This window comes from Megalobrama amblycephala, linkage group LG3 (genome assembly GCF_018812025.1).
Source record: "Megalobrama amblycephala isolate DHTTF-2021 linkage group LG3, ASM1881202v1, whole genome shotgun sequence".
Taxonomy (NCBI): domain Eukaryota; kingdom Metazoa; phylum Chordata; class Actinopteri; order Cypriniformes; family Xenocyprididae; genus Megalobrama; species Megalobrama amblycephala.
The window spans coordinates 10995694-11016868 of NC_063046.1; the positions used below are offsets into that span (position 1 = coordinate 10995694).

General features: G+C 37.2%; 2 non-coding genes across 2 annotated transcripts; both read left to right on the forward strand.

Annotated features, from left to right (window-relative positions):
- Positions 1–14327: 14327 nt before the first annotated feature.
- Positions 14328–14401, forward strand: trnan-guu. The gene has a single exon. It is a non-coding gene; the product is annotated as a tRNA-Asn (tRNA).
- Positions 14402–16423: 2022 nt separating this feature from the next.
- On the forward strand, positions 16424–16496 carry trnak-cuu. The gene has a single exon. It is a non-coding gene; the product is annotated as a tRNA-Lys (tRNA).
- The last annotated feature ends 4679 nt before the right edge of the window (positions 16497–21175 follow it).

Genomic DNA, 21175 nt, shown 5'->3' on the forward strand with positions numbered 1-21175 from the left:
GTGTTTTTGATCGCTGTAGCGCCACCGTCAGGCCGATTTGGACGAGTCCAGGTATCGAAGTAGGGAGCAAGACTACTACCATCTGACAAAGTTTCAAGTCTCTCGGACTTACGGTTTGGGCTGCCCGATCAGTTTTAAGGCATTCGAAAAATAATAAAAATCCTTACAATTACAATAGGGTTACAGCACTATGTGCTTCAACCCCAAATAATTTTAATGTCCATAGAATTATTAACATATACAAGGCCTTCTGCGCCTTCCAGTTTGAAAACTTCAGGTTTAACAGGTTCATTTTTAAAAGCATAAAACTGTGAAGATACTCAAACTACTAGGGTCTATATAACCCTAAACCTTCATCTATTTCAGGCACTCTACAGTGGGACACAACACATTTTTGGACAACACCATCCTCTAAATATGAAAAAATAGAAGGTTGCCAAGAAGACAAATGCAATGTAATATCATGGAAAACATGAAGGTTGATATAATCCCTTTGGAAAGATAATCAATTTTGCTACAAGAAGCATGTGAAAGGACAGGGAATATGGCGGGCCGGAAGGTCCAAAAATATGGCTACCGACTTGTCGCGGGAATTCACTATACAATTGCCAGCAGCCACTGAGTTTACCACTGATAGGCCGGCGGTGCATCTGCATACACACTCTCCTCACGCAGCGACTCACCACTCACCACTGACTCTCCTCAGCCGGCGACTCACTTTCCTCACGCAACGAACGACTCACTTTCCTCACACAGCTGACCACTGACTCTCCTCAGCCGGCGACTCACTTTCCTCACGCAGCGGACGAATCACTTTCCTCACGCAGCCGGCGACTCACTTTCCTCACGCAGCGGACGAATCACTTTCCTCACGCAGCCGGCGACTCACTTTCCTCACGCAGCCGGCGACTCACTTTCCGCAGCCGACGACTCACTTTCCGCAGCCGGCGAGTCACTTTCCGCAGCCGGCGAGTCACTTTCTGCAGCCGGCGACTCACTTTCCTCACGCAGCATTAACTCTCCTCACGTTTCTTTTCAAATACTGTGATGGTGCAATAACTAACTACATCTAGTAAAATTGATCATTTTTGTGTTGTAAATGTAATTTATTCTGAAGCAATATTCCCATCAGTGTTCTGTAAACTGTTACTGTTAAGATGTAAACTGTTAATCATCAGATTTGTTTATGCTCCCTTAAAGGGATAGGTCAATCAAAAATAAAAATTCTGTCATCATTGACTTACCTTCTAGTTGTTCCGAACCTGTATGAGTTTCTTTCTTCTGTTGAACTAAAAATATATTTTGAATGTCAGTAAACAAACAGCTGACTGTAGAGAGTGACTTTCATAGTAGGAAAAAAAAAAAAAATATGGAAGTCACTGGCTACCATCAACTGGTTACTGACATTCTTCAAAATATCATCCTTTTTCTTTCTTCTGTTGAACTAAACTCATATAGGTTTGGAACAAACTAGAGTGTAAGTCAATGATGACAGAATTATCATTATCATTATTATCATCAATTATCACAGGTTTAACGATCCCTTGAAATTGATTGTCATGGCATTTTTTTTTTTTTTTTTACCTTTTTAAAAAGGTACTTTTCCCCTAACCTTGGCTATCAGTCTCATGTTAATTAGAATAACTCACTGTAGGGCTTTTACCGTTATTTTTTCCACGGCAGAGGAAACAGAATCTGCATCAGAAGTGGCATTTAGATGCATGTATAAAATTGAATATGAATGTGCAAAACAAGCATGAAAAACACTGTTTAACAACTTTACAATAAAGATCTATAAAGCTTTTGTGGATTTTACAAATTATCTTTAATATACAATATTCTGAAAAAGTGACATTTCCCTTTTTGCAAAGTTCAAATGTTGATAAAATATATAACTATAGATACATTTTTGATTTGCAGCTGTCATGCTTAAACACTGGTTCTGCAGATTTTTGACATTTCAAAATTGCATTGTTTTTGTAACCATCACATTAGACTCAGTGAAACAGTCACTGTTTAGGGGCCCAAGCTGTTGGTGCCTTGTTTAAAATGTTATTTGTAGTGAATGCTCTTTTGAATAGTGTTATCAAATAAGGAATCTGTTGTAAGCTGATTAAATTTTTTTTTTTTTTAAAAACATGAAAGTAGCGTATACCATAAACTAATGTGATGGTTACAAAAACAATGCAAATTTGAAATGTCAAAAATCTGCAGAACCAGTGTTTAAGCATGACAGCTGCAAATCAAAAATTTATCTTTAGTTAAAGTTATATATTTTATCAACATCTGAACTTTGCAAAAAGGGAAATGTCACTTTTTCAGAATATTGTATATATTGTATAAAGATAATTTGTAAAATCCACAAAAGCTTTATATATCTTTATTGTAAAGTTGTTAAACAGTGTTTTTCATGCTTGTTTTGCACATTCATATTCAATTTTATACATGCATCTAAATGCCACTTCTGATGCAGATTCTGTTTCCTCTGCCGTGGAAAAAATAATAAAAGCCCTAGAGTGAGTTATTCTAATTAACATGAGATTGATAGCCAAGGTTAGGGGAAAATTACCTTTTTATAAAGGTAAAAAAAAAATAAAAAAATGCCATGACAATCAATTCCAAGGGACAGTTAAACCTAAATGATAATTCTGTCATCATTGACTTACACTCTAGTTTGTTCCAAACCTATATGAGTTTAGTTCAACAGAAGAAAGAAAAAGGATGATATTTTGAAGAATGTCAGTAACCAGTTGATGGTAGCCAGTGACTTCCATATATTTTTTTTTTTTTCCTACTATGAAAGTCACTCTCTACAGTCAGCTGTTTGTTTACTGACATTCAAAATATATTTTTAGTTCAACAGAAGAAAGAAACTCATACAGGTTCGGAACAACTAGAAGGTAAGTCAATGATGACAGAATTTTTATTTTTGATTGACCTATCCCTTTAAGGGGGCATATACAAATCTGATGATTAACAGTTTACATCTTAACAGTAACAGTTTACAGAACACTGATGGGAATATTGCTTCAGAATAAATTACATTTACAACACAAAAATGATCAATTTTACTTGATGTAGTTAGTTATTGCACCATCACAGTATTTGAAAAGAAACGTGAGGAGAGTTAATGCTGCGTGAGGAAAGTGAGTCGCCGGCTGCAGAAAGTGAGTCGCCGGCTGCAGAAAGTGACTCGCCGGCTGCGGAAAGTGACTCGCCGGCTGCGGAAAGTGACTCGCCGGCTGCGGAAAGTGAGTCGCCGGCTGCGTGAGGAAAGTGAGTCGCCGGCTGCGTGAGGAAAGTGATTCGTCCGCTGCGTGAGGAAAGTGAGTCGCCGGCTGCGTGAGGAAAGTGATTCGTCCGCTGCGTGAGGAAAGTGAGTCGCCGGCTGAGGAGAGTCAGTGGTCAGCTGTGTGAGGAAAGTGAGTCGTTCGCTGCGTGAGGAGAGTGTGTATGCAGATGCACCGCCGGCCTATCAGTGGTAAACTCAGTGGCTACTGGCAATTGTATAGTGAATTCCCGCGACAAGTCGGTAGCCATATTTTTGGACCTTCCGGCCCGCCATAAGGGAAAGCCAAAAGGAGAATGACTTTGGTTTTTGAGGATAAAGCACTAGCAGCTATGTGATCAGGTCTCTCTTTCCATTTAAAAGTAACTGAAATTCTTAAATACACCTGTAGAAACAATTTGCAAACTCTTTTTAGAGTTTAAATGATGTGGTCAGCACTATAAACTAATTTTATGGAAAGATATGTGACCCTTTTTATACACTAAATGTAACTGGGTACACTATTCCTTTAAGACATCATAAAACTAAATGCAAGTGCAAGAAGTAGCTAATGCAGAAACAGGGTATTTCTGGGAAATCACCTGTGTCAGAAGATGGTAAGATAGGGCCTAAGTGAAAGTAAGTTAGGCTATATATGAGATTCAGCCAGCAGTGATAACTGTGGATACTGTTTAACATGGACACCATCATCAGCTACTTGACCAGTCTGGTAAGTTACTACATTTTAAGCTCAAACTATTTCAGAAATCTGTGCATTGGATTTAACTATGGCAAAATATGTAAAACAGAGCTGACAGTATTTATGAGAATAGCTAAAAATAATACAAAATTACCGTTTATTTACAAAACGAAGTGGTAACATTTAAAAATAATTGTTTTATTTGCGTAAAAAAGTATATAATATGACAACAAAAGTCATTATTAAAAAAATATATAATATAATAAAAAGTATATAATAAGACAGCATTTCTCGACTAGTGGGTCGCAAGATCTTTTGCTCTTTACACTTGTTATACGCAGTTTGTAACGCTTTTGGCCCAAATAACGCCAGTTAAGTCAAAAGAATGAAAGCTTGCAGGCGAAAAAGTCTGTATTCCACTCGTTTAATGGCAGGTACACAGGAACGCGCTCCTCACATGCATGAGAGATTGACTCTTTCTTAGCGTTTCAAATAAAAATAAAGCAATACTATAACAAAAATTGGAGAGCACATACATCTATCGTGGTTCTCATTACACAGTCACGTAGTTCTTCTACGTTATCACCGCATAGCGCGCGTTAAGTGAAGTGATCAGTCTCTTAAAGGGCACAGCACACCATAATGTGATGCATGTAAACACACAGTTTTGGTTGTTACAAGTTTAAAGGGATAGTTCACCTAAAATGAAAATTCTGTAATCATTTACTCACCTTCAACTTGTTCCAAACATGGACAAAGAATATTTTTTTCTTATATTTTTAAGAATGTTTGTAACCAAACAGTTGTGGGACATCATTAGCGTCCATATAGTATTTTAATGCGGTCCATCAATTGTTTAAAAACATTCTTCAGTTCTTATTGGCCAATTGTATATCAGTTGCATACCAGTCATTTTCAATTTTTTACACTGTAAACAGTATTTAAAACAATGAAGCACAAGTTGTGGGCGTGTGTATAATTTGATCAATTGTGTGGAAATCTGAAATCTGTTCTGACATTCTGTGCAAGCCTATTGATTACTGAAAAATTAGAAGCTTAATAGACTAGACCTGAAAAAACCCTTTCATTCTAATATTACTTTAAAATAACCTTTGATTTGTAATATGCTTTGAAGTTGGAGAGGATCATCCCAAACTCCTGGTGGTGGACAAGCAGCAGTTCAACACCTGAAAACACTTCGACAGCGGATCAGAATCAGACGACGCCATCAGAGAGTTCAAACAAACGTACGGTGCTGCACATCCAGATAATATAGTCCACACACAGCTCATTGTGTTCATAATATGTTGTTTGTACATGACACTAATGTTTGGATACAATGGACTAAATTCGTTTTTTTTTTTTTTCTTAAATTCTAGAAACTAATTGAATTCATATGAGTTGTGCATATGTTTTAATTAAATTTTGCTATACACAATTCCCATTCTTCCACTGGTGTTATTTAATATAATTACTTCTAAAATATTTTTTTGTTGTTGTTGACTTTTTTAGTAGTGTCTGCATGCAGTATGTGTGGCATGAAACCATTAATTTAATGCAGCCATCTCAGTAATTTAGATCCTGAAACTGCAATACTAAACTTGACATGAAATTGTAATGGACTATTATGAATTTCCCAATAGATAAAATCAAGCCGGTGTCCTGACATTTCATTCTACCCGTCAGATTGTCCTACCTGGGCTTACTTTTGTGATTTTTGTTCAAAAATACGTTATGAATAGAAAACCTGTTTAGTTTCGATCACCAAATCTGTTTATGGGGAGACCGAGAGCTCGCGCACTGAACAAAACTCCGGTGTTTCAGTGATGACTAATCTGAACGCCTGATTGGCCATTGCAATTGTAAGCTCAACAGAATCGTGTGTGATTCGTTAAGGCGCAACGCTGTAAAACGCGTAAAAGGTTTAACGCAACATAAGCAGATCTACATTAAATGCCGCAATCAACACTTTTCATTTAATTTGAATTTTCACTTACTAGATTTAGTTTAAATGTGCAGATGCATTTTTGGCCAAGCCCCTTCAAATTGTTAACCCATTGCCAGGGGAAGCCTTCCTCAGCCTTACACACGCTCCGCCTATGGCCTCAACGGTTTCACTTACAGAAATATGTCCTACGCATTACAAATGGCATGTTTTGTTGACTTAAACTTGAAATTAAAATGGACTATTTCCTTTCTTAAAACACATTCACGGTACATTTATGTTCTCAGTTCATCAGTCTATGTTATTGTAAATAAAATAGGTTTATCTTTTTCTTTTCAGATGACATCCCAGTCACAAAACCAGGTCCTGCACAACCCACCGTAAACTCACATTCAGGTCTGTCTGCATTCTGGTATGAATTTCCCAATAGATAAAATCAAGCCTCAACTGAGTTTCACTTATAGGAATATGTCCCATTACGCATTACAAATGGCATGTTTTGTTGACTTCAACTTTTTTAGAAGCCTTCAAACCTGTTGAACTGAACTCTGATTTAATATACAGATTGATCTTGATGCTGATTCATTCTCAAGGTCATTATATCAAATCATTGTTTTACTCTGTCATTCAGTTCATCCACAGATCCCGTCACAGTACTACCCAAACTACCTCGCTGACCCTGATCAAATTGCAGATGTGGACAAGATCAACCTCTATGTCAAATGCGCAGGAAAGATCATGGAAGTGGACATGTTCCCAATGGAAAGCATCTCCGTTTTACTGAAGGAGGCCTGTGAAAGTGCAGGGAAGAAACCAGAGAAAATGTCTCTGATTTTTGAAGGTAATCAAGCATTTATAAATTGTTCTTGATCTGATGCAGACCTTGTCATTTGTAATGATTCATGAAATGTATTCACATGAAAATATGAAGCACCATCTTAAAAACTTTAGTTTGCAAATCAGTAATTGCTAACATTATTTACTTTCAGGACAACGTCTGGATGTGAACAAGAGAGTGCACGAGTATGGTCTACGAGGAGGAAGCACAGTGAACTTGATTCATGCCTAAATCATGCCTGGAATATGCATCAGGAACAAGTTCTGTTTACAAAAATACACTACGTCAAATATTAAGCTCAGTCATCGTATTACTATTATTAAGTGCTATGTGCTTTAAAGCAGTGTCATTGTGAAGGTTTATTGTTAAAAGTATTACATTGCTGTGTACAGTCCTCTCTATATTGTAAAATAAAAACTAAACTCTACACTGTTACACTGTTACCTCAGCAATTTTATTGTACTGACAAATTCTGATTGGATTTTGCCATGAGATATATTGTGAAAGTCACTATATAAATAAAACTAACTAATAAATGAGTTCAGTCAGATACTGTTTACTTTTACATGGGAAACTTTATGGTTGAGATAAGATGTAATTATACACCTGGGACATTCCTGTTGTGGCAGAAATTTCGACTCGACTCACTGCATCAGAGACAAACAGGTCTTTCGAAAGTTTTATTTCTTGCAAGAAAGGTCAGACAGTCATACAGGCTCAGAAGACAAAGAATGAAAGCTTCCCCTCACTTTTATATCTCTAACCTCCAAGGCTCAAGGTTCTTTTTTTTTACCATATTAGGCACATAACTAGGAAAAACCCTGCCACCTGTCACGTGACAATCATAATCCTCTTACACTACAACTTATACATTTGTTTTTCATACAAACATGGTCTGTTACTCTGGTTTGGCCACGAGCCAAAAATAAGTCCCCAAAAGTAGCTGTTCTACGTGACTAAAAGCCTCTACACACACACCTATAAGAGAAAACATGTAATCATCAGCATATAAGGATAATTACAATACATTTTTGTTTGTGAATTTGGGAGCGGAGCTATCAAGATACAGGTGTGTTTGTTTTGGTCAAAGAACTAATGTTGACAAGAAGTGGAAGCCAATAGAGCGTTCCATTGCAACACCAGCACCCAGCAGCAGCCCTATGCTTCCGCCATTTTGGGGTGAAAGCGACTCGGCAGTCCACTAGCTTCTTGCGGTCGCTATGGCAATATCAGCTGCTTTGTTTAAAAGAAGCGTACATTAAAGCTGAAATCCAACCCGAATGATGACAACACAGAATAACATACAATCACTACTGATCATCAAACCCTTTTAACAGTTTATTTTACAGACTTTATGTTTAAGTCTTCCACTTTTTTTCCACAAATCCTTTGCTCTCTAGAAACCTGGTCAGTTTGGGTTAAAATTCTTTGAAGTTCAAGTATTAGCATTATAAACACTGAAAAAAGCTGCAAGCAGCGATGAAAGGGCTCTCACACCCGGGCTTACCGCCACCCGTTGGCTTTAGGAAAACAGTGAACAGTGGGCGACATGCATGTAAGCGAGTAAATACATAAATACAGGAGAATTATGGCAAAGTCATTTCAAAGTGCCACACTTCCTGCTGCCAACAGGTGGCGCTTTGACTGTAACTGAATATTGCCATGTAGATGTCTTCAGGCCAGGACTATTATCGAACATGTGAAGTTTGGAGCAGATCGGACATTTTATGTCTGAGTTACAACAACTTCCTGTTTTGTGGCATTATTCGCATTAGCACATACATTAGCCAAGTGTTACATGATTTAACATGTTTCTAGTATGTTTGGTACTTCGTGGCATATTTAAATGTGTTTCTCGGAGTGAATTATAGTGTAAAGCATGCCATTTCCTGTTGCCCACAGGCGGCGCTATCACTGTAACTGAATTTTGCCATGTAGATGTCTTTGGGCCAGGACTCTAATAAAATGTGAAGAATTAACTCCTCATAGTCATATGCTGCATGTGCTCACTTAATTTCGTGAAGTTCTGAGTTTTTATTTAGGCTTTATAGGCTTTTGGGTATATTTAGCCACGCCCACTTTCTAAATTACCCTGTTGTAGCAACCCAAAGGGTAAAGTTCTTGATCTAGAGAGTCCAGAGAATTTTCCTGCATTGGTTTCTTTCCAATTGGGGCGAAAAACCTAGGACTAGTTCACAAAAATAGGTTTTTGACATATTTGCAAATAATTAATGAACAATTTGATTGACAGCATTGGGTATTGAGGCAAAGTTGTTCAGAATGAGGAGATCTATCAAATGATATGCATATTGTGTGGATCTGTTAAAACACCATGGGCTAGTTGTTCAGTTGAATCAGAATTATCTGGATTTGGAAATCCCATGTTTTGCTATCCAGGATCAGGTAATCCATCTTACTTTTGTGCTGGTTTTAAAGCAAAATTGGATTGGATCTCCCTGATCCAGATACACACTTTTTCAGATTACCAAATCTGGATTACTAGTGCTCTACGGAGCCCCTAAAGGGACATGTTGATAGAAAGAATATGAGATGTGAAAAAAACAGATTTCAATGCTTTTGCATTCTCTCAGAAAAATTCCATGTAGCTTTCACCCGAGAAACTTTGCGTTCGCCTGCAAAGAAATTTTGACTGGTTCATCTCTTATGATTGTGCCAATGTAGTTTACAAATAGTGATACAAACTCTTGGAATCAAATATAATATTATATCTTCATATTTACAGCTGTTTGGGGATTTTTTTATTTTTTTTTATTTTTTTTTTACGTTAGGTTAGGTTACTGAAGGACTAAATATGTAGCCTAATGTCTATTTCTAATTTATTACTTTAAAAGTTAACTAATCAAGAGCAAAAAAAAAAAAAAAAATGTATGTATATTACATGATAAAAATGTTGTATTTTTTGACCAGTTTTAAAGTTACATTACATAAAAATTAATTTTTTGTTCCTGAAATCCACTCTTCTGATGGGATCAGTGTAATCCAGATTTTTTGGATCAAAGGTATCCCAATCTTACTAAAACGTTTTGAACAACACAAACTGATGATTTTATCCAGATCAAAACCAAGATTGAATTTTGTGATCTAATCTGATTTCAGAATCCCTTTTTCCTTTTGAACAACCCATTTTCAAGATTTGATCCAATCAGATAGCCGAAATCCGATCAGATTAGTGTACTGATCGGATTTCGATGGGCCAGTTGTTCAAAAGTAATCTGATCGGATTTCGGCCATTGGATTGGATCAAATCTTTTAAACTTCCCTACTATAGTCAATGGCGTCCATCAGTTGTTTAAAAACATTCTTCAGTTCTCATTGGCAAATTGTATATCAGTTGCATAGCCTACCAGTCAATTTCAATTTTTTTACACCGTAAACAGTATTTAAAACAAAGAAGCACAAGTTGTGGACTTGTGTATGTAAGGGCTGTCTGGTGGGTCATTTGTGACTTGCTCTGCTGCTGCACCGGTGGAGGAGCACTGCATGTTTTGAAGGGAGTTCGTATAATGTGCGTTCAAGTCCTCCTGTGAAGTTCGTATTTACGAGGTGGGAAGTCGTGTCGTGTGTAGTAGGTGCGTTCAAGTCACTTTCGTCGGAGTATTATTGCGGCAGAGCCGGCCCGTTATATAGGCAGTATAGGCAAATGCTAAGGGCGTAATCTCGCTAGGGAGCGCCAAAGAGGCCAAGGGACCAAAAAAAAAAAGTTACAAATATAACCAAACTGCTGATATCTTTAGCAAACTAAACTTCGAATTAGTATTAATAATTTATATTATATAAAAATCCAAAATAAGGGCATTTACTGCACCCGCCCCCAATTGATTGACACTTGGCTGAAGGATGGACGGAGCGAGGTGAGACCCAGGCCCCGTGTGCCGATTTGTTTATTTTCTGTTTAATGGCTTGTGCTGGATGCGTGCGCATGCTATAATCAGCGAGGGGCGAAGTGGCGACATGTCAAAACGACCTTATAAATTACCTGGTGCGCAAGGAAGAAAAAAACGAAAAGAAGAGGAGGAAAAACGCTAAAAAGCCAGAGGTAAGACAGTGTGAAGAAAACACCGAATTAATGAATTGTGCGCGCTGACGAAGCAAGTAGCTAACACGATAAACAGATAACTTTACAGATGAATATATACATAAACAGACTGATATCAAATCCTTCAAAAACATGCATTACCATGGCTTGAAAAGCAGCCTTTTTTAGGGCCAACACCATTTTTTATTCTATTTTATTCAACGTTTTTTATTCTATGCCAATTGGTTTGAAATTTCTCTGTAATTAGTTAGAGGCACATTAAACACAGTTAGCAAAGGCCTAATAATTCAGTTGTTCACTATATGAGACAATATTAGCAGGCAAGAGATGATTTATCACCTTGGCATAATAGAAGAATCATTTAGTTGTTCAGAATCATCATCTAAGACTACAAGATGGATATTTCTAGGTAGAAAGCTACCAGTGATATCTTTGATTATAGAATGTTAAAATGAGCAGTGAGTCTAGAGGAGTAGACAGGTAATATTTATGTTGGATTATTTCAAATATCTCTTTGTACATCTTATAAACGTTGCAAACTGCAGCTGTTTAAGTTTAATTTGTGATTTGTTTAGTTAGTTTTGTTATTTAGGCTATTGAAGAATTTTATATAGTCTTGTTATTTTTAGTGCTGTATCATACTTTTACTGTATTATTTAAATCATTGTTGTTTGATTTGTATTTATATTTGAGAAAATTATGATCCAGTTATTTGGATTTATTTTTAAAGTGGCTTTTGTTTATATTATTGTGTTGTTGCTTTTTTTTTTTTACCAAAAGTGTTGCATTTTTATTTTACCAAAAGTGTTGCAAAACGTCAATGGCAAAATAATTTAGGCTCATGTTTTCTCATAAAGCGTCTTTGGCTATCTAGAAAAGTGCTATACAAATGTTATTAATTTTTTATTATTTTGTCTATATACTTGGTGATATAAATCGCAATAAAAGGGGGCGGCAAAAAAAATCTTGCCTTGGGCGCCAAAGAGGCTAGGGCCGGTGTTGTGCCGAATTCCTGTCCCTGTCAAATTATTACCCCCCTAGTATTGGTAGGTTGAGGATTAGGTGTGGGGGAGGGGTTAGGATTAGGGGTGGGGTTAAAAATCCAACAATTTGACACAAAATGATAACTGCAAATCCATGTTTCTCTGCTGGAGTCCAGTTGTTTCTATGAATTGCAGTGATCCATTTGCTTCTTTTTTCTATAGCTTTCAGCAGTCTGTAAATATACACCTCATTTTTTTTGTCAAAGCTATTTGTTCTGTCAATCGCAAAGCTCTTTCCCGTTTTGGATGTGTTTTGTGTGTTTTTCGCGACATTGACGCTGAAAACCAATGCTGCCGCTCAGTCTTTGTGCCACTCAGTGAGCGTAACCGCAGTCATAACGGTCGACAGTGACGTCACGTGCATACCCTCTATATGGCAGAATAAGTCCCGCCTTCTAAATAAGAGCCAATCACCGATTGGTAAAGTCATCTCGTCACTGCAGCGGCCGCGCAGATAGGACTGCGCATTAGCTTGATCCAGGCTGAAAAATGACTCTTTTTTTTTTTCATGATTCGAGCGTTTAGAAACTAAATTTATGAGACAGTTGTTGTCAGATTTCATTGGTGATTTTAAATATGAAATTTAATCGAAAGCTTGGCAAACAGCTTTGGAGAATTTGATGTTTCCCCATTCAAAGAGATAGGAGATGCACTTGAATGCCGGAAAGGCGTTTCAAAGATGGCCGCCGAGTGAAATTACTTGTCTTAAAGGGACTTTGATATAACTTGCCATTTAAACCACTGGCTGTAGAATCCAGCACCGCCGCTGATACTCTGCGCTGTGTTGTGTGTGATTGTGGGCGGTGGTAGAGGAAGGGGACGCGGACATAGAGGGGTTCGGGATTGTGGCTTGACCATTTATTCCACAGCACGGCATCTATAGCGTTGATAACATGAACTCAGCTTAAGTTTTAAACTATCAAAGTACATTTCAATGCACATGTAATTCAATAGCAAACTCTCGCTGCTTATATTATAATAGATAGCTTTGTATTAGCCACCACACATTAATCACATTTAAAAGAAAGAACAAAACATTTTAACTCTCCATATTACTCTGCATTTAGGTCTTTAACAGTTTAAAACACAAAATATCTCAATAAACTGAACTTTAGTGTGATATCAACAAAGATATTTTACATTGCAACCTATCGTTAAAGGGTTAGTTCACCCAAAAATGAAAATTCTGTCATTTATTACTCACCCTCTTGCCGTTCCACACCCGTAAGACCTTTGTTAATCTTCGGAACACAAATTAAGATATTTTAGTTGAAATCCGATGGCTCAGTGAGGCCTGCATAGGGAGCAATGACATTTCCTCTCTCAAGATCCATAAAGGTACTATAAAAACATATTTAAATCAGTTCATATGAGTACAGTGGTTCAATATTAATATTATAAAGCATCGAGAATATTTTTGTGCGCCAAAAAAAACAAAATAACGACTTATATAGTGATGGCCGATTTCAAAACACTGCTTCAGGAAGCTTTGGAGCGTTATGAATCAGCGCATCAAATCAGCGGTTCGGAGCGCCAGAGTCCAGGATTTCAGCAGTTTGCTGGTTTGACAAGCGATCCGAATCATGATCCGATACACTGATTCATAACACTCCAAAGCTTCCTGAAGCAGTGTTTTGAAATCAGCCATCACTATATAAGTCGTTATTTTTATTTATTTTATTATTTTGGCGCACCAAAAATATTCTCGTCGTAGTCACATGAACTGATTTAAATATGTTTTTAGTACATTTATGTTTTTAGTATATTAATGGATCTTGAGAGAGGAAATGTCATCGCTCGGATTTCAACTAAAATATCTTAATTTGCGTTCCGAAGATGAACGAAGGACTTACGGGTGTGGAACGGCATGAGGGTGAGTAATAAATGACAGAATTTTCATTTTTGGGTGAACTAACCCTTTAACATGGCTTACCTATAGCGTTGATAACATGAACTGACGAAAAGCATCAAGAGACTCAAACCGTGCTAAAAGCACTTGAATCTGTCTTAACACAACAGTGTTATAGAGACATCTTGTTGTGCACAACACAATACATGTATTGTGTAATTACATGTATAATTTGATCAATGCTAATGTGTGGAAATTTGAAATCTGTTCTGACATTCTGTGCCTATTGATTACTGACAAATTAGAAGCCTATAGACTAGACCTGAAAAAAACCCTTTTCATTCAAATATTACTTTAAAATAACCTTTGATTTGTAATATGCTTTGAAGTGGGTGAAGACTGCCTTTACTTAGTCTGTACTGCCATCTAGTGGTCATTATACACAGCCGTCCTAAATGGTAGAACATGAAAACATGCTAAATAAATTTAATGTAGCCTTTTTTTTTAATAATAATCATAATAGGGCTATGGTCACATCTGTTGTACTAACACTTTCTGTTATCAATTGTCCTTTGTTCTGCTTACCTTCTCATGAACTGCTTCGGTTTTGAGACCGGTGACATCCTCGTCTCTGTGGCGCAATCGGTTAGCGCGTTCGGCTGTTAACCGAAAGGTTGGTGGTTCGAGCCCACCCAGGGACGAAAGCAACTTTTGAAGTTGTGCTGGTTGGGGAAAAGAAAAGAGAAAAAAGGGATTTATGCCTTTCTCCTCCAATGTCTGCAGTAAATTATTTAAAAAAAAACACCTTTTTTCTGTTTCTTTTCCACATTTAAATGGTAGAAAGGTCAGATCACAAAGATCACAAGGTTGCCGGTTCGAATCCTACAGTTGCCAGAAATTTATGTTTTTACTTAATGAAGTAAATTAGTGTGTTTTATCAATAAAAATCATATAAATGGCGTCGATATTATTGAAATTATTTCTGCTATGCCATTTTGAAATATAAATGAACGTTGTATTAATTATATATTACTGATTATTGATATTTACAGTTCTGAGTTTGTGCACTTTTAGTTTTAAATATTTCTGCTCCAGTTGTTTTCTAAAAATTATAATAATAGGCAATCCATTTTTTTAAAGCATACTGACATTACAACATTTTTCACAAGTGCCTAGAAGTTTTGAATGATAATATAGCAAAGCAAAACACACAAAGAGAGGGTTATTTAATCATGACCAAACTTTACTTGTCAATCAGCCATAGCCAATCATTCATTAATTCCTTGATTCATTCACATTTGAATTCTTTTAGTCATTATTTTGCATGTGCAACAGAACAGAAAACAGAACAATACACATAAATAAAACTTTAAAATGTCCATGGCTCTTGTGCGTTCTTTGCAAGTGCAAAAGAACAGAATAACACAGAACTGTACACATAAATAAAACTCTCCAGTGTCCATGGCTCTCATTAAGTCTTTGCAAGTGCAAAAAAAGAAAAAGAAATGATCTATACACATAAATAAGAGTTTTTTTATTTCAACCACTGTTCCTTTGTAACTGTCTCTACAGAGGGGCAGTATACAACACCCTTGTACTGGCTATGCCCAGTCTCAGCTGTCCTGAACTGCCCGTATTTCCGGCACGTGTTATGTGGCACATGACGGGTCAGTTTTCGAACTGGCGGAGCAGGAGGGGCAGAGGAAAGTCTGACCCCGAGATCCTATGGAGCAGCAACCAGGACAGTCCCTGTGAGGCCATTGGTGTCAGCATCACCAGTGGAGCAGGGAAGAGTTGCCGCTGGGTTTGTGGTTTCACAGCTGGTGGTGACAAAACCACTGGGGCTGAAGGGATGTTCCTCTTCACCTGTGCCTGGCCCACGGTGCTACTGGGCAGGTGGTATTGGTGAGCCAGACCTGACTGGGGGAGGTGCAGACAGGGGGCGCACATGGGCAGGGAGTAGAGGGTCAGCCGCCACAGTAGAGTTTTCCTATCACACAGTACAGATTTCCTATTTGAGTGCGTGCCTCTTCACACTCTCCACCCCTGGAGTGAACTCCTGCCTCTTCTTGGGGGACCTGAACCTCCCTGTGTCCAGCTTGCTCCGGTATCTGGCAGCAAACATCTGCTTATCATAGTCCAGCAGGTTCTGCCAAAGAGCAACAATATTGCTCACCTAAGCAGAAAGAGCATATGATACACAGCAAATGAGAAAACAAAACATGTGCAAGTGATAATGTATAACAGGTCAAAGAGGAAAGTAGAGAAAGTTGAATGTTCCTGACCTGCTGGTTGGTGAGGGCCAGAGAGGGCTGGTTCCTAAGCTCCGCGAGATACTCCTCCAGGCTGTCGACTCTGTCCATGCCTGGCATACCAGAGCTATCCAAAGCCTGAAAGAAAAACAGACGGTGAAGTGGGACAAAAGACAAATACATACATACATATTCCTTGTTGTCTTTTTGTTGACCAGCATTAAAGGGTTAGTTCACCCAAAAATGAAAATTCTGTCATTATTCACCCTCATGCCGTTCCACACCCGTAAGACCTTCGTTAATCTTCGGAACACAAATTAAGATATTTTATAAGATATTTAGTAATGTAAGAGTATGCACTTCTTTTTCTGAAAAAACAAAACAAAAAAACATTGTCTAACGCAACAATGTTTTAACGACTGTAGATTAGCTGCACTTCTATTGTACTTCTAACACTTGTGGTAGCATTCAGCCCGGCTAGCTCAGTCGGTAGAGCATGAGACTCTTAATCTCAGGGTCGTGGGTTCGAGCCCCACGTTGGGCGATGTGTTTTGGTTAATGATTCTTAAGAAAGAGTGACTCTGGATAATCAGAAACTGTGTGGGAGAGGGAAGATAAAACAGCCTATGGCAAAGCATTTTGTGTGAAACCAGGAATAAGTTGTGTTAAATAAAAGCAGAACTTTTGGATTCGCATTTTTAAGAGCCTTACAAAATCATGTAATTTAAAAGATTGGTTCACTTCAGAATTCAAATTTCCTGATAATTTACTCACCCCCATGTCATTCAAGATGTTCATGTCTTTCTTTCTTCAGTCAAAAAGAAATTAAGATTTTTGAGGAAAACATTCCAGGAATTTTTTCCATATAGTGGACTTCACAAGAGTACAATGGGTTGAAGGTCCAAATGTCAGTTTTAGTGCAGCTTCAAAGGGCTCATGATCCCAGACGAGGAATAAGGGGCTTGTCTAGCGAAACAATCTGTCATTTTCTGAAAATATATATATACTTTTTAACCACAAATGCTCGTCTTGCACTGCTCTGCGATGCGCCACGCATTACGTAATCACATTGGAAAGGTCACATGTGACACAGGTGGAAGTACCGATCCAGTGTCGACAAAGCGAACGTGCAAAGACTAAGTCAAACACCCTTTACAAAAAAAAGGTAAAACAATGGTGTTGGATGATATTGAAGTTGGAGGAGAAAATGAGATGGAGTTTTGTTGCCCTATACTGTGGTATTTCCGCCTATGTCATGTATGACCTTTCCAACGTGATTACATAATGTGTGGCGCATCGCATCGCAGTGCAAGATGAGCATTTGTGGTTAAAAAGTATATATATATATATATTAATTTTTTTAGAAAATGACTGATCGTTTCACTAGATAAGACCCTTATTCCTCGTCTGAGATCGTGTAGAGCCTTTTGAAGCTGCACTGAAACTGACATTTGGACCTTCAACCCGTTGTAACTGTAAGTCCACTATATGGAGAAAAATCCTGGAATGTTTTCCTCAAACACCTTAATTTCTTTTTTGACTGAAGAAAGAAAGACATGAACATCTTGAATGACATGGGGGTGAGTAAATTATCAGGAAATTTGAATTCTGAAGTGAACCAATCCTTTAAATTACATGATTTTGTAAGGCTCTTAAAAATGTGAATCCAAAAGCAATGCTTTTATTTAACATCACAACTTATTCCTGGTTTCACACTGAAGGGATGGATTCTGGAATCCACTGCCGCTTCAATATATATCTTTTAAGTTATTAATCAACATTTATATTTCTGTTAAAATATTTGAATGACTTCTTCAACGTATGTTAAAGCATCTATTTTCCTCTGTACCTCTCACTGAGAGAAAAGAACATGTTATCAGTATGTTTTGGGAAAGTTTCCTGCTCAGAGCAGAGCTCAGATCAACTTCAGCCTTGAAGAAGCTGTGAATCGTGTATGTGCGCTAAGTGTTTTGTGCAGGTCCCTTTGTACTGGACAACTGGCATTCTGCTTGAGACCAGCAGACACCATGTCATGACCCCAAAAGGACATCCGGTACCTAAATCCAGGGTCCCCTCGTCATCACCGTGACAAAGGGAGATATGCTTCTTACTATCTGTCCACGTGTGGAAAATTTCTAATCTTGTCTATTTTTCTTAGCCAATCAGAATCATTCAACCTGAAGTAATGACATAGTTAGTTGACTCTGTTAGAGTATAATTATTGTGGAAATGTGAATGTACGCAGAGCGGCCTACGAACTCCTTGTGAGACCTGAAGCTGGCTTCTGCTGATGAAACTGCAAACTATTCTTCATTAAATTTTTCTTCAATTTATAATTTTTTTTTAAACTTTGACTCCGGGTCTTTATTCAACATATCTGGTTTCAAGGGTCCTAAACTGTTAATCCCCAACAACACAAAATGTTCTGCCATCTCCCACACAGTTTAGGAAATTTAAATTCAGAAGTGAACACTTAATTGTTATTAAACTATTACAATGTGTATTTTGCGTGTGAAATTTATTTAAATAATTCTTCATTTATCAAAGTTAGCAATGCCAGAATTTCAAGAGTAAAGCAGAGTTGTACAAAAGCCAGAGCAGAAACGTAACTGCGGAAAAGCAGAGAAAAGAAAGAGGGAGAAAATCTAATGGTAAGAAGTTCTTAAGCTATTTGTGTTTATAGATTTGTTGCGCGCTCGCTGCAGAGGGTGTGTCTAAATAGAACAAACATGATAATGATGAAGAAACAAATTAAAAAAGGAGAGCAATTTAGTATGCATACCTACAGTATTTGTGATCCTAATGTTATGGTAATGCTATTGTAAAAATGTAGTTGTGGTAATGTTATGGTAATTTTGTAATCTTGTCAATGTCCAATTTCCCTCCTTTCAGTCTTACATATACAAACTCAGTAGTTTGTCAGCTCGTAACCATAAAGATGTGTCATTGTATCACTGCTGACTGTCATTGTATCCCTGCTAACCCCTATCCGACAAACACTGTAAAGTTTTTATTTGAAAAGAGGCTCTAGAAGGACTTTAGTGAAACAGCACAACCTTAAAATGGACATGAGCTTTGGACCTTGAGCAATAGTCTAGGCATTTAAAACTACTGTCTGGTTACTTAGCCTACTATGTGTGTCTGATATCAAATGGCAAGATAATATTGAAGTCAAGTACTTGTTCATTAATGTTTTGTGTTTTTCTTTTGTTTTATTTATTTTATTTCATACAAATTTCATGCATTCAGCTTTAACTTTAAGTTTGATGCAATAGATTATTTTAAATGGACCTACATTTTTTTTCTGGGCATAGTTAATCAGCAAACACCTTATTTGTTCAGTTTAGGGTTATAGTTAATTGAAACTGAAACTAATGTAGGAGAATTTTACAGTTAAAGACCCAAAAGACCAAATATGATGAATAAAGACCCGGAGTCAGAGTTTAAAAAATAAATAAATTGAAGAACATTTCACTGAAGAATAGTTTGCAGTTTCATCAGCAGAAGCCAGCTTCAAATCTCACAAGGAGTTCGTATAAGCCTCTCCACATACATTCACATTTCCACAACAATCACGCTCTAACAAGAGTCCACTAACTACATCATTACTTCAGGTTGAATGATTCTGATTGGCTAAGAAAAATAGACAAGATTAGGAATCTTCCACACATGGACAGATAGTTAGAAACATTGTCAGGATGCTGATGAGGGGACCCTGGATTTAGGTACTGGATGTCCTTTTGGGTCTTGACATGGCATCTTCAGGTCTCCAGCTAAATGCCATCTGTCCATTGAAACCAGTACAGGACCTACACACAGAACACTAGCGCACATACACAGATAGACATGATTCACAGCTTCTTCAAGGTTGAAGGTGGCCCAGGCTCCAACTATAAACAGGAAAGTTTCTCAAAACATACTTATAAGTTGTTCTTTTCTCTCAGTGAGAGGTACAGACATACATCAATATTCTCTAGTGTTTGAAGATGAAAAGAAAAATAAATGCTTTAACATACATTGAAGAAGTCATTCAAATAATGTATTATTTAGAAAGGTAAATGTTGATTAATAACTTAAAAGATATATATTGAAGCAGTGGATTCCAGAATTCACCCCTTTCACAAATTAAACCTAAAAGTAAAAAAAAAAAAAGTTTACTATATTCTAAATATTAATAAAACCTACAGTAGTATTTCAATGATACAATAACACTGGCTTTTATTGATTTTAAAAATGCAGTCAGCCACTGTAAGTTGTGAGTATAAAAAGTGTTGAAACTTTACATTTGAAATAAGTGTTTTGTTGTATTTTCATAATAGCAGGTGCAGAAACAGATCCCTGTTTTTTAATGTTCAATGGTTAAAACAGCAAAATCATTTTCTTCACATTTAGGCGGTGCTGAGGAAAAACTCAATTAGCACACATTTTAACAAAAGGCGTCCCTTATATATGTGTGCATTGGTATATTATTTAAACTTTTTCACCCGAAGATGTAAAACTGTAGATGTCTGAAAATCTTCTCAGGTCACTGTTTACTCATGACTGAAAATTATGTGTTCTTTCAGATAGGTATATTACTTCCTGTCATTTCCACATTTGTGCAATAGTTCCACATCTCATCACATTTTATGTCCTTGGTTTTTATTCCTTGAAAGATATAAAGCACAATGACTCATGGTGACCTGTTGTTCTGTTTGTCTGGAGGAAAAGATGCAAGAGACTCAAACTCTCTGCAAGTGTTCATCAAACCCCATCAACAGCACTGTAAATACATGCAACCATGCGAGCATGCAGACAACCATCTGCAAACCAACCACTGACCAACACTTTAGAGACCCACATGATAACAGAGGAGGGAAGATGCTGAGACATCTGTCAATCAAAGCTGTTCTGAGCAGTCAGTTTCAGTGTGGTTAGTTCTATAGAGTGAAGCATTTTAAACCTGAATTACAATGTTCACATACTGTATGATGTTAGTAATTAGTAGAGGTTCATATACATACAATCTAATGTGAGGGACTTTATCTTAACTAGCTTTGAAGTTGATATTAATAATATAATAATCTAATTTTAATAATATAATTTTTACATAAAGATATATACTGTTTTTATATATATATTTCACAAAGATTAGTACTGCAAACACTCCTGTTGAGAGTTTCGATCTTGTCTGTTCACCGCTGACATCATTTACTGTAAACCATCTGCTATCTGCCCAGACTG